This window comes from Phyllostomus discolor, chromosome 1 (assembly GCF_004126475.2).
Source record: "Phyllostomus discolor isolate MPI-MPIP mPhyDis1 chromosome 1, mPhyDis1.pri.v3, whole genome shotgun sequence".
NCBI lineage: Eukaryota > Metazoa > Chordata > Mammalia > Chiroptera > Phyllostomidae > Phyllostomus > Phyllostomus discolor.
Window position 1 is genome coordinate 59,126,090 of NC_040903.2, and position 15,120 is coordinate 59,141,209.

Genomic DNA, 15,120 nt, shown 5'->3' on the forward strand with positions numbered 1-15,120 from the left:
AGTAAACCTCAACTGTTACATTAAGGAATCAAAACTAATTTCTCCTACACCCTTAAAGTGATAGGATATACTTTTTTCAGAAAAACTTCATATATATATATACCTTCATTCCTGAGCAGTATGATTAAAGCATCTTTCAGTAGATGGAAGTAGTCTAAGAAACTTCACTGATGAATTTAACAAATATTTACTGGGCATTTAATATATGCCTGATACCATATTAAGTGCAAGAACACAACCATGAGCAAAATCCAACATGGTTCCTGCCTTCACATGGCTTTCAGGTCTAATAGGAGAGACAAACAGTAAACACAGCATAGGGGAAAATATGCATTTACAAACAGCGCTCTAAAATTCAACAATAGATGTAGGATATGATGAAAGAATAAAACAGTGCCACTTAATATAGATTAAGGTTTCTCGAAAATGTTTTTGGAGGAAGTGACATGTAAGATGAGCAAGAGTGGGCAAGTGATAAGTCAGAAATAGGGAGAGCACAGGTGCCAATCTCTGTGGCAGGAAAGAGGACAGGGCATCTCAGGATCTGGCTCACCTGGAGCTCTGGCTCCCTCCCATCTTTCCCAGCATCTCTGAAATTTGCTCCTTCTTCTATTACACCAACCCCATTCATTTCCAGCCCTTTCCTCTCTTTTTCTTCTGTGTGCACAGAACCTGTTATATTCCCCAACTATCCACCGATACTACAGTAGTCCCCACTTATCCACAGGAAATACATGCAAAGACCCCCCAGTGGAGGCCTGAAACCACAGATTCTGCCAACCCTAGATACATTATGTTTTTTCTTATATGTATATACTTATGACAAAGCTTAACTTATAGATTAGGCACAGTAAGAGATCAATAACAATTAATGTGGGAGAATGGGTGAAGAAGTAAGGGGTTAAGAAGCATAAATAAATAGTTACAGAATAGCCATGGAGATGTAAAATTCAGTATAGGAAATGGAGTAGCCAAAGAACTTATACATATGACCCATGGACATGAACAATGGTAGGGGGATTGGCTGAGAGACTCAGGGGGTGCTGGGTGGAGGAGGGCAAGGGGGAAAATTGAGACAACTATAATAGCATAATCAATGAAATATAATTAAAAATAGAACACTTATAATAATATACTACAATAAAAGTTACATGAATGTGGTCTCTCAGCAAAATACAATAAATTTCTTTTTCCTTCTTCACAATTTTATGGACAGATTTGTTCTTTGCAGACATCTTAGTAACCTCACGATGTTTTTTCTTTCCTTATTAAGTTGAGAACTTTCACCTTTTCATTTAAAGGAAGCACTTTACAGCTTTTCTTTGGCATATCCAATTGCCAGCATCACTACTCTTGCACTTTGGGGCCATTATTAAGTGAAATAAGTGTGACTTGAACACAAGCACTGCACAACCTTGACAGCAGATCTAGAGGTTAGTCAACTACGTGACTAACAGGAGTGGGTGTCTACAACGTGGAGATGCTGGGCAAAGGGAAGATTTACATTGTATTGGGGCATGGAAAGATTTCATCACATAACCAGAATGGGATGCAATTTGAAACTCAAGACTATTTATTTCTGGAATTTTCCCATTTAATAATTTCAACCATGGTTGAACCATGGGGTATCTGACACTGAAGATAAGGAGGACTAATGATACCAGTACTTGTGGCTTCTACTTGAAAGCTTCAAAGGGCAACTCTGAACCTTCAAGGCCCTGACCCATTTCACAGAACTGTTGCCCTTGATAGTCCTCCCCTTTTTGATATTTTCTCCTCTCCTGGATTCAGTAAGGATGCTTTTTCCTGTTTTTGTTTGTTTGTTTATTTGTTTATGAGAGAGGAGAGAAGGAAGGAAAAGGACAAAGGAGGGAGGAGAAACACTGATGGGAGAACATGGATTGTTTGCCTCTTGCATGCACCCAACCAGGGACCAAACCCTGCATTTTAGGCATGTGACCTGACTGGGAATCAGTGACCCTTTTGCTTTGCGGAACGATGCTCAACTACCTGAGTCACATGGGTTAGGGCACCTTTTTCCTGTTTTTTACTTACCACTCTAGACACCACTTCTTTGATCTATCCCTTAAATATTGGTTCTCCCATATTTCATCCTCAACACACTTCCCTTCTCATTCATGAAAGAGCCAACCAGCTCTTTCTCTCTAGAGCAAGAATCCCTGATATGTTGGCTCTTAGTTGTTTCAAAGACTTCAGCGTCACTGTGTCCAATATTGGAGGTGGCTGTATGGGAAGGAAACATGCTTCTGTCTCTATCCCTATGCTTCTACCTCTGACCATAGAAGGGATCATGTTCCACACCCTCACTATTTCTTCCCCAAAGGAAAATGTATAAATCTTATTGGTCAGCTCTTGAAATATTCATCGAGCCCCATTTAAGAAGGGTAGGGTACTGGAAATATCTAGGGGAATACTAGGTAAAGTACATGATTGTCTAACCACTAAGTTGTATGCTTGAAACCATTGCTAAATAAATAGATAAATAAATAATGGATATATATGAATTTATATATATAGCCTTTCCAGAAAGTATGCAGCCATGTAATATGAAAAATAGAGACATTTATTGAAGAAGATACAAGATACAAGAAACAATGTACATAGTACAATGATGCCTCAGTCCTCTTCAATGTAGCCACCTTGGGACCTCACACAGTTCCCCCATTCAGCATCAGCTGCCAAGTCCTATCTCCTGAATCTCATCGACAGTCTGACATTTCTTCCCTTTCAAAGGTGACTGTAGTTTTGAGAAAAATCAGAAGTAGTAGGGTGCCAAATCTGGGCTGTAGGGGGGCTGAGTCACCTGGGTCATTTTATTATTTGCCAAAATCTCTGCACAAGATGTGAGGCATGAGCAGGCCCATTGCCATGATGAAGCTGCCAATCACCCGTTGTCCATAACTGCAGCCTTCTGACTCATCCAAATAGTTTCCACAGATGAATGTTCAAGGTTAATGCAAAATTTGAAGCAGATTTGTTGCTCTCCTCACTCAGTCATTTTGAATGTGATGGCCAAACAGTACACATGCTCACTCAATGGTGTGTACCACCCCTGGTGACTAGTACAGTGAAGTCATTGTTCATGCATGTGCATGCCAGTCTACTCTCCTTGGCTGCCAGGTTATATCAATGTTGCACAAACCATTCTCATTATATTAACAATGCTGAAACTTTTCTGGACAGAACTCATATATATGTATTAAAGAATGAGTGGGTTCACTGTTTCTCAGAGATAAAATGGGTTTCCACCCACTTTGTTGTCACTTTCTAATTCAGAGGTAACTTTTCTCCCCAGTCTTGCTCTTGTAGGGGAAGCACTCTTGAGCAGGGCCTGACCTTGAGGGAAACCAGCCATCCCACTGCTTCTGGTCTCCTGAGTTAGATGACAGGGCATCTGCTTCCCAGATTCAGCCATCTCAGGTTGAGGGTGATAGGAAAAAGTCCTTCTTGTTTTCCCAGGCTGAAGCCCCATCTGTGGGCTTGCTTTGAGGAACAGAATGTTTACCTATTCATTATTAAAACAGTGTTTTATATCTTCAAATTTTTTCCTTATGTATATACTTTTGTATATACTGTGGAAAACTATGCAAGGGAGAAGGGCATTAAAATTTCAACCCACCCAAGTGCATCACCAGCACTTTCTTTTCTCAGTGAATGGCACCTCCCACTGCCCAACCCAAGGGGTCCTAGCCTCTTCCTTCTCTCTTATTAAGTCAGTTATCTTGTCATTCCAATTCTTTCCTCATAGAATTTCTTATTTTTAAATATATTTTATTGATTATGCTATTACCATTGTCCCATATTCCCCACTTTATTCCCCTCCAGCCTACACCTCCCTCCCACCCGCATTCCCCTCCTTAGTTCATGTCAATGGGTCACACATATGAGTTCTTTGGCTTTTACATTTTCTGTACTATTCTTAACCTCCCCTTGTCTGTTTTGTGCCTACCATTTATGCTTCTTATTCCCTGTATATTTTCCCCCATTCTCCCTGCTCCACCACCCTGCTGTTACCCTTCCCTGTGATCTCCATTTCTGTCATTCTGTTCTTATTACAGTTGTTTGCTTAGTTTTTTTTGTCTTTTGGGGTTCATTTTTTGATAGTTGTGAGTTTGTTGTCATTTTACTGTTCATATTTTTTTTATTTTAACTGTTGTTGCAGTACAATTTTCTATCTTTTACTCCCATCCCAGCCCCCCTACCCATTGTATAAATTTTTCACCTTTTACTGTTCATATTTTTGATCTTTCTCTTTTTCTTAGATAAATCCCTTTAACATTTCTCTAACTTGACCTTATCTGGGAGGCACTTTATGTGCCCTTCCATTCTAAATGAAAGCTTTGCTGGATAGAGTAAGCTTAGATGTAGGTCCTTGTCTTTCATGATTTGGAATACTTCTTTCCAGCCCCTTCTTGCCTGCAAGATTTCTTTTGATAGTCTTATGGGGACTCCTTTGTAGGTAACTCATTCTTCTTACTGCTTTTAAGATTGTCTCCTTATCTTTAATCTTAGGTAATGTAATTATGATGTGCCTTGGTGTGTGCTTCCTTGGATCTAACTTCTTAGGGATTCTCTAAGCTTCCTGGAAGTCTATTTCCTAGGCCAGATTGGGGAAGTTCTTCATTAGTTTTTCAAATAAGTTTTCAATTTCTTGCTCTTCCTCTTCTCTTTCTGGTACCCCTACGATTTGGATGCTGGGACATTTAAAGTTGTCCTGGAAGTTCCTAAGCCTCTCCTCATTTTTTTGAATTCTTGTTTCTTCATTCTGTTCTGCTTGAATGTTTCTTTCTTCCTTCTGGTCCAAATGGTTGATTAGAGTCCTGGTTTCCTTCACTTCACTGTTGGTTCTCTGTGAATTTTCATTTATTTCACTTTTCATAGCCTTCACTTTCTCCTCTATTTTGTGACCATAGTCAACCAATTCTGTGAGCATCCTGGTTACCAGCGTTTTGAACTGTATATCTGATAGGTTGGCTAATCTCTTCATCACTTAGTTGTATTTTTTTCTGGAGCTTTGATCTGTTATTTCATTTGGACCATTTTTTGTTTCAGCATGCCTGTTACATAATAAGGGACAGAGCCTTAGATATTTGCCAGGGTGGGGCAACCCATGTCATTGCATTGTGGTGCTATATGTGGGGGAGGGGCCTGAGAGGGAACAGTGCCACTTGCTCAACTCTTGTTGGCTTTCAGCCACTTCCTCCTCTACCCACAAGCAAATTGGGCCCTTTGGGTGCTGATTCCTGGGTGGTTGGGTTTGTGTACATTCTAGGACCCAGCAAGTCTCTCCAATGAACTCTCTTGTGAGGCTGGGAGTTTCCCCCACTGTTGCAACACCCACAGGTTTTTTCAGTCAGAGATTTTGAGGTTTTATTTCCCAACACTGGAACCATGGATTGCTCAGTCTGTCTTGCTCCCCAGTTGTTCCTCCTGGCTTTTCCACTCACAAATGCAGGACTGCCTCCTCCACTAGCTGCCATCTGCCCCAGTCCTCCAGCCGCCACCTTGCCACAAGCCCCTCTGCCCCAGCTGCCTAACTCTGCCCCTCCTACCGGTCTGGATGAATATTTCTTCTTTAACTCCTTGGTCATCTAACTTCCATACAGTTCAATTTTCTGGCAGCTTTGCGTATTTTTTTTTGTTTGTTTTTAAATTTCTTGTTGTCCTTCTTTTGGTTGTGCAAGGAGGCACAGTGCATTTACCTATACCTCCATCTTGGCTGAAAGTCTTTCCTAGTAAAATTTAAATATGTCCTCCTTATGTCTGTTTCCTTAGTTGGGGCTTTAGCACTAAGATGTGCAAACTTTATCCTATCAATCTCCTGCTTTAAATCCTTCTGTCTCCCTGAAGCTTCCAGAACAAATCCCAGCTCTTTTGCATTACACAGACCTCTCCAGTCTCATTTCCTCCCACCCTGAGCTATAATATTTAGGGTATACTACACATATGTTCATCTCTCTCTGCCACTGCACTCATTGTCCACTTTGTCCATTGCTTTTTGGAAATCACTTCTGATTACCTTCTACCACTGCTCTGTGTTCCCGTAGTACTCTGAATGTTCCTATGTCTCCCAGATAATCAATAATGTCCTTGAAAGGTAAGACTCTGTATGCCCATCTCTGTATCTCTTGTACTGAGCACAGGATAGTCCCTGGGATGATGTTTGCTGAACAAATGCCTGAACAGAGGTGAGAATAAGAATGATGTTACCAGTGAGGCAGCATGAACACATAGTGACAACCACAGCTCTGGGGTCAAATAGCTTCTGTGAACTTAAATATTTTGTTAAATAAACTTCCAGTTAACATTGGGGTTGAAAAATAAATTATTGTTCTTTGTTGTTAAGTGGTGCCTAAAGGAAATCATATGATAAACTTAATTAAACTATTAACTGTTTATTTGGATGTCAAGATCACTGCCATAAATAAAGGGTATTCTTTAAATACAACACAATAAAAATCAATATTTGCTATATTTACTCTACCACATCACTAGTGACAACTATAGGGCATGAAACCACACTTGATTTAAAAGCCATAAAAATCCCTTGGGGAAGAACCCAGTTTTCTTTTAGAATACATGACTTTCTACTTGTCATCTGACTCAAATCTCCTACAGAGTGAAAGAATACTGAAATAATTGCTAATTAAAGAAATTTACTGTCTACCTCCTTATTGGCCACATTTTCTTGTGCAGTCACCTTCAAATTCTCCCTTAATGTGCTAATTTGAAAAAAATAAAATTACTTAGTAACCCTGGTAAGACTTGGAAACTTGAAAGTAGCAAATAGGTTAGGTAGGATAGCAAGTGAACACTCTTTATTCTAATATTTAATTCTTGTAACTGGGGCAAGAAACAGCTGATGAAGAAAAAAGGGGAAAACGAGAGAAAGAGTTTTCTGTCCAACTGTCTTAACAGTGTTTATTATAATTAACATTGTAATTAAGAAAAAAGTTTAACACAGCACAAGTGTGGATGTAGAAGCAACCTAAAATGTTTAAAGCATGCATACAACCTTCTGAGGGCAATTCCAGAGACAGAAAAGTGGAAGTTCATAGAAGTTAAGCACCTTGTTCAAATCTGATAGCCAGAAAATGGAAGCATTGTAATCCAGCTCAAAGTCTGTTAGACATAATTATCTTCTCCCTACTCCATTATCTAATCATTATGAGTGTTTCTCTCATTTATATCATTGCCTGTATATGATAAAGCTACCTGTTCTGAAATCAGGCCTTTGGGGAAATTGTAACATTCAAAATCAAACACTAATATAGTTCAACAAAATAAAAACTACATATGAAAAACCTGCAGCAAACATCATACTAATGATGAAAAACAAAACTTTTCTCTAAGGTCAGGAACAAGGCAAGGATGTCTATGTTTCCACTTCTATTCAGCATAGTACTTTTTTATTACTACTGAGTTGTATGAGTTCTTTATATATTTTGAATATTAACCCTTAATCAGATATATGGTTTGCAAATATTTAGCCCATTTCTTTTGCTATGCAGAAGCTTTTTTTAGTTTGATGTAGTCCCACTTGTTTATTTTTAATTCTGTTGCTTATTCTTTAGGTCTAATTTCCCAAAAAATCATTAACAAGATCCATGCCAGGGATCTTTTACCTATGTTTTTTTCTAGGAGTTTCATGCACTCCCATGTTCATAGTAGCATTGTTTACAGCAACCAAGAGTTTAATTACCAGAGCTGGGGGTTGGTGTGCAGAAGAATTGGAGGAAGGTGGTGAAAAAGTACAAAATTGTAGTTATAAGGTAAATATGTACTAGGGATGTAATATACAACATGACAACCACAGTTAATGTGACATATAACACTATGACCATGTTTATGATATACAGTAAAGTTGTTAAAAACATATATTGTAAGAGTTCACATAATAGAAAGTTTTTTTAATTTTATTTTTATTGCATTTATATTAGCTGATGGATGTTAACTAACCCTACTGTGGTAACCATTTCATAATACATGTAAATCAAGCCATCATAATCTATGCCTAAACCTACCTTATACAGTGATGTATGTCAATTATTTTCAATAAAACTGACAAAAATAAATTTTAAAAACAAATATTGTACTGGAAATTCTAATCAGAAAAATTAAGCAAGAAGAAGAAATAAGAGGCATCCAAATTAAGAGGAAGAAGTAAATGTATCTCTGTATGTAGATGACATGATTTGATATCTAGAAAACCCTAAAGAGTCCATGTTTTAAAAAATAAAGCTATTAGAACTCATAAGCAAATTCAGCAAAGGGGCAGGATACAAAATCAACACACATCAATCAATTGCATTACTACACACTAACAATAAATACTCTAAAAGGAACATTAAGAAAACAATTTCCATTTACAATACAACCAAAAAGCATAAAATACTTAGAAATTAACATAACACAGAGTTCAAAGACTTGTTCAATGAAAACTACAAAACATGTGAAAGAAATTTAAAAAGATGTAAGTGATGGAAAAAAGACATTCCATGTTCATGAACTGGGAGACTTAATATTGTTAAGATGTCAATATTACTCAAAGCAATCTACAGATTCAGTGCAATCATTAACCATAATTCAATTGATACTTTTTACAGAAACAGAAAAATCCACCCTGAACTTCATATAGAATTTTAAGGGACTGTGAATAACCAAAACAATTCTGAAAGAAAAACAAAACCAAAGTTCTCATACTTCTTGATTTCAAAACTTACTGTAAAAATATAGTAATAAAAATGGTGTGGTACTGGAATAAAGACATATAGAGTAATAGAATAGAATAGAGTCCAGAAATAAACCCTCACATGTGGCCAAATGATTTATGATCAGGGTACCAAGGCCATTCCACTGGGAAAGGTCAGGGTTTTTTTTTTTGAACGATGCTAGGAAAACTGGATATCATTGTGCAAATGAAGTTGGACCTTTACCTAACACTTATATACAAAAATCAACTTAAAATGTGTCCATGACCTAAATGTAATACCGAAAACTATAAAAATACTCTAACAAGTCCTGGTAAGGTAGCTCGTTGTTAGGAGTGTTGTCCTATAGACCAGGAATTGCAGGTTTGATTCCAAGTCAGGGTACACACCTACATTGCAGGATTAATCCCTTGTCTGGGTGTGTATGGGAGGTAATCAATCCATGTTTCTAGTTTGCATCAATGTTCCTAGTTCACATCACTGCTTCTCTCTCTCTCTCCCCACCCCCTGACCACCTACTCTCTCTCCAAAATCAACAAACATATCTTCTGGTGAGGATAAAGAAAATACCCTCAAAAAAACCCACATAGGACAAAATCTTCACAACACTGTATTCCTTAGATGTGATACCAAAGGCAAAGGCACCCAAAAAATTGGACTTCATAAAAATTAAAAAATTTTGTGCATTAAAAGACACTACCAACAATGTCACCCCAATAAGTGTAATAAAAAATTTTTAAATGTTTAAAAAGCTACTACCAACAGCAGAAAACGACCATGACCATCCACACAGTGGGACAAAATATTTACAAATCATATATCTGATAAGAGATTACTATCTAGAATATATAGAAATTTTTCTGAAATAAAACAACAGAGAAAAAGGCAACTCTATTAAAAAATGGCCAAAGAATTTAAAAATATTTATTAATTTTTTAGAGCAAGAGAGGAAGGAAGGGAGAGACAGACAGAGAAAGAGAGAACCATCTACTTGTTGTTCCACTTATTTATGCATTCCTTGGTTGATTCTTGCATGTGCCCTGACTAGGTATCAAACCCGCAACCTTGGAATATTGGGACAATGCTCTAACAAAACGAGTTCTGCAGCCAGTGCTAAATGACCAAAGATTTTGAATAAACATTGCTCCAAAGAAGATATGCAAGTGGCCAATAAGCACATGAAAAGATGCTCAATGTCATTAATTATTAGGGAAATGCAAATCAAAACTACAACTACTGCAATTTTAACATTCACACCTACTAGGATGACTAATATTTTTTAAAAAAACAGAAAACGAGTTTTGATAAGGATGTGGAGAAACTGAAATCCTTGTGCATTATTAGTGGGTTTGTACAATGGTAAAGCCATTGTGGAAAATAGGATGGTAGTTCTTTACAAAGTAAAAAATAAAATTACCATGTGATCCAGCAATTCTACTTCTAGAAACATACCAAAAAGTTGAAATCATGCTCTTAAAGATATACTTCTACATGCATGTTCAGCTGTATTATTCACAATAGCTAGAACATGGAAAAAAATCCAAGTGTCTATTGATGGATAAATGGATAAACAAAATGTTTATCCACAATGTATGGTATATATGTATAATGGAATACTATTTGGCCCTAAAAAAGAGGGAAATCCTGCCATAAACTACAACATGGATGAAACTTGGAGACATTATGCTAAGTAAAATAAACCAGTCTAAAAAACACAAATACTGTATGATTCCACTTTTATAGGAGGCACTTAATGTAGTCAAGTCACAGAGACAGAAAGTAGAACAGTGGTTGCCAGGCACTGGAAGAGGAAGACAGAGGAAGTTATTTCATAGGTGTAGAGTTTCAGTTGTGCAAGATGAAAAGCATTCCAGAGATGGATGGTGATGATTGCTGCACAATATAAATGGTGCTTAACCATACATGTGAAAAGGGGTAAGATGGTAAATTTTATGTTATGTGTATTTTAACCACAATAAAAGATGGGGTAAAAAGTTAAAAAATTAAACCTTAATCATCTCAGAATTGATAGCAGTCTTTTTTTTTTACTTTTTTAAAATTTTAATCATTGTTCAAGTACATTTTTCTCCCTTTTACTCCCAATCCAGCCCACCCACCCAACCCTCCCCACTTTCCTCCCATTGCCACCCTCGCCCTAGTTTTTGTCCATGTGTCCTTTAAATTTGTTCCTATAAACCCTTCCCATTCTCCCTTGAAATTCCCTCTTCTTTCCCCTCTGGTCACTGTCAGCCTGTCCTCCATTTCAGTGTCTTTGGTTATATTTTGCTTATTTCTTTGTTTTGTTGTTTAGGTTCCTGTTAAAGGTGAGATCATATGGTATCTGTCTTTCACTGCCTGGCTTATTTCACTTAGCATAATGCTTTCCAGCTCCATCCAAGCTGTTGCAAAGGGTAGGAGCTCCTTCTTTCTTTCTGCTGCACAGAATTCCATTGTGTAAATGTACCATAGTTTTTTGATCCATTCATTTACTGATGGGCATCTAGGTTGCTTCCAGCACCTAGATATGGTAGATTGTGCTGCTATGAACATTGGGGTGCATAGGTTCTTTTGGATTGGTGTTTTAGTGTGATAGCAGTCTTTTAAGAAACAAGTACTAGAAGTACTGCATATTTAACCACCAAACTCATCTTTAGCATTCCCAACATTATTTTAAAATATTAACTCACATCAATTATTGCTTATTTATCTATAAGTTTCTATTTTAAAACTTATACTTCTTTAAAGCTAGCCTCAGAATCACATCATAACCAAAAGTAATGTAAATATGAGAATAATTTAAAAGAGAATGAAAAGTAGAATAAAATATCAGTGCAAGAATGTACTGGTTCATAGTTGCAAATGACAGGAAGCATAGACGGTGCCCTGAGGCAAACTGGAGTCTCTCTTGTAACCTTTAGCTCGAAATCAGTACATTAGTCTCTCTGTGATATACAGTATGGCCAGACTTCTGGTTTTGACTATTGACTTTTCTATTTATTTCCTGCTGGTATTGCTACTCCCATGATAACCTATTAAATCTTTTCCATCTAGGCTTATTATTTTCTGTTTCTCTTCTCTTTTCATTCCTCATTTGGTTTTGCTTTGTATTCATGTATTTATAAGTATTTCACTCCTCACTGGAGGCCACTGGAGAGAAAAGATAATCTACATTCATCTCTACATTCTGTACATTCTTTCCAACAGGATCATGGACATGTTGAATTTCAGCACAATTGTGGTCTTTTAAAAATCACTGAAGCTGACAGAGATTAAGAGACGTGGACAAGATTATATGGCCAATTGGACTGAATTGGGTCTGAACCAGTATTTGTGACTCCCTGGATCGTGGCAAAAGGTCTGTGGTTGGTAACTGCCATTTACACTTTTTTCCTCTATCTATGGATTTAGGCTCTTAGGATTTCAGTTTGTTCTAAGGAGCCCCAAGAATCTAATCTATCTTTTCTTCCAAACTTTTTTGTCTCATTTGCTCTAAAGCTCAGGAAAGAATCCGGGCCACAGCCAGAGGCAGCTAGGCCTAGAAAATTCTGCGTGGAGGTGGACAGCTGCAGATATCTGGATCATGAGCTACACAGTCTGTGATTTGACTGCATATTTGTATAATGAAGATAAAATTTAGATTGTATTTAATTATTGTTTTGGTAATTTGGTGGTTTTAAATCACTTGCCAATGGTATTTTAAAGTTCCTTTTCCTTTGATATTATCCTTCCTCTTAATGCAGCAATTAAATATCACTGATTAAGGCTCACGAATGGAAAAAAATTAGCAATTCTCATTTAAAAAATACTATAAAAGTGGTACAACAGACCTAAGAACACCTTTCCTCAGAGGATACCCACAGATTAAGGAAGCATGGGAAAGCAAAAACAAAGGAATATTTAGAAATTAACAAGTTGATTGTCAAGTTTCAAGGGCCCCAACGATAAGCTGAAGGGCAGAATCAGAAGGAAAGGGACATTTTATCATTGAGACACAGGGACATTAGAATGATTGGGGTAGAGAGAGAAGTGGGAGATGATACAAAGACAGCAGCCTTGACAGCTGCCACCGTTGGGCCTCCATTGTGTCCTGTTAAACGCTGTCAGGATCAGAATACCCAACAAATTCACAACAGTCATAACAAGAAAGGAGGAAGAGTCTATCCTTTACACTGTCTGGAAAAATGCTTGGGAGGCTCCTAGACAGAACTTGTGAAACTATGAGTTCAAGGCAAGCTTCAGTCTAAAAGACTCCAGGTCACACAGTTTTGGAAAAGCCACTGTGGGCAGTCATCATGTTTCCTTTAGAACAGAGAAGATTAGTCAGGGACAAGATTCTTCTCTCCTTGAAGTTCTCCAGGGCAACTTCCCCTTCCCTTTCTCTCTCCTCTTTCTTTTGATGTGATGGCCTCCATTACACACATACTTTGCCTACCCTGAATTATTCACTCATTTTTTAAAATTTTATTTTTAATTGAATTTATTGGGGTAACATTGGTTTGCAAAACCATACAGGTTTCAGGTGTACAGCTCAATAAAACATCATCTGCACACTTCAGCGTGTGCCCATAACCCCAAGTGAAGTCTCTTTTCATCCCCATTTTGCCCCCATTTGCCCATCTCCACCTACTCCCATGCCCCTTCCCTCTGGCTATCACTACACTGTTCTCTGTGTCTATGTGGAAAAAAGTCAACAGAAAAAAGTCAACAGTCCAGCCATTGTTAATATAATGAGAAAAGTTCGAGAGACATTGGTGTAATCTGGCAGCCAAGATCAGTGTACTGGAATGTGTGTGAACAATGACAACTTCACTGTACTAGTCAGTGGGGATGGTAGATGCCTTTGAGTGAGCATGTATACTGTGTGACCATGACACTTGAAATGACTGAGTGAGTATAGCAACGATTCTGCATCAAATTTTGCATTAAGCTTGAACATTCCTTAGCAGAAACTATTCGGATGGTTCAGCAGGCTGCAGCAATGGGCAACTGGTGATTGGCAGCTTCATCATGACAATGTGCCTGCTCATGCATTATGTCTCGTGAAGTTTTTTGGTGAAACATCAAATGACCCAGGTGATTCAGCCCCCCTACAGCCCAGATTTGGCACCCTGTGACTTCTGGCTTTTCCCAAAACTAAAACCACCTTTGTAAGGGAAAATAGTTCAGACTGTTGATGAGAATCAGGAAAACACGATGGGGCAGTTGATGGCAATTGAGAGAATTACGTGAGGTCTCAAATTGCTTACTTTGAAGGTGACTGAGGAGTCATTGTTCTATGAACAATGTTTCTTGTATTTTGTATCTTCTTCAATAAATGTATCTTTTTCATATTACATCACTGGATACCTTCTGGACAGACTAAACACACACACACACACACACACACACACACGGGAGTCCTATGTGTTTTTTTACTTAATCCCTTCACCTTCTTTCATCCAGTCCCCCAAACTTCCTCCCCTCTTGTAGTTGTCAGTCTGTTCCATATATCCATGCCTGTTTCCATTTACTCATCCGTTTATTTTATTCATTAGATTCCACATATAAGTGAGATCATATGGTATTTGCCTTTCTCTGACTGCCTTATTTCACTTAGCATAATGTTTTCTAGGTCCATCCACGCTGCCACAAAAGGTAAGATGTCCTTGTTCCTGTTTGTTTTTTACAGTATTCCATTGTTTAAATGTACCACTGATTTTTAATCCACTCCTCTACTGATGGGCAATTTGGCTGTTTTCAGATCTTGGCTATTGTAAACAACATTGCAATGCATATAGGGGTACATATATTCTTTTGTATTAGTGTTACAGGTATAGAATATTCCCAGATATAGAACCACTGGGTTAAATGACAATTCCATTTTTAATTTTCAGAAGAAACTCCGTACTGTTTCCCATAGGGGCTGCACCAATGTGTATTCCCACCTGCAGTGAGTTCCTTTTTCTCCATATCCTCTCCAGCACTTGTTCTTTGTTGATTTATTGATGGTAGCTGTTCTGACAGGTGTGTGAGGTGATATGTCACTGTGGTTTTAGTTTGCATCTCTGATAATTAGTGACATTGAGCATCTTTTCATATGTCTATTGGCCATCTGTTTGTTCTCCTTGGAGAAGTGTCTATTCAGGTCCTTTGCTTATTTTTAATAGTATTCTTTGTCTTTCTGCTGTTGAGTTATACAAGTTCTTTATATATTTTGGAAATTAACCCCATATTAGATGTATCATTGGCAAATATATTCTCCTATACATGGTTCCCTTTTCATTTTGTTGATGACTTCTTTTGCTGTGCAAAAGCTTTTTAGTTTGATGTAGTATCATTTGTTTATTTTTTCCTTTGTTTTCCTTGTCTAAAGGTATATATCAGTAAGAATATTGCTATGAGACATGTC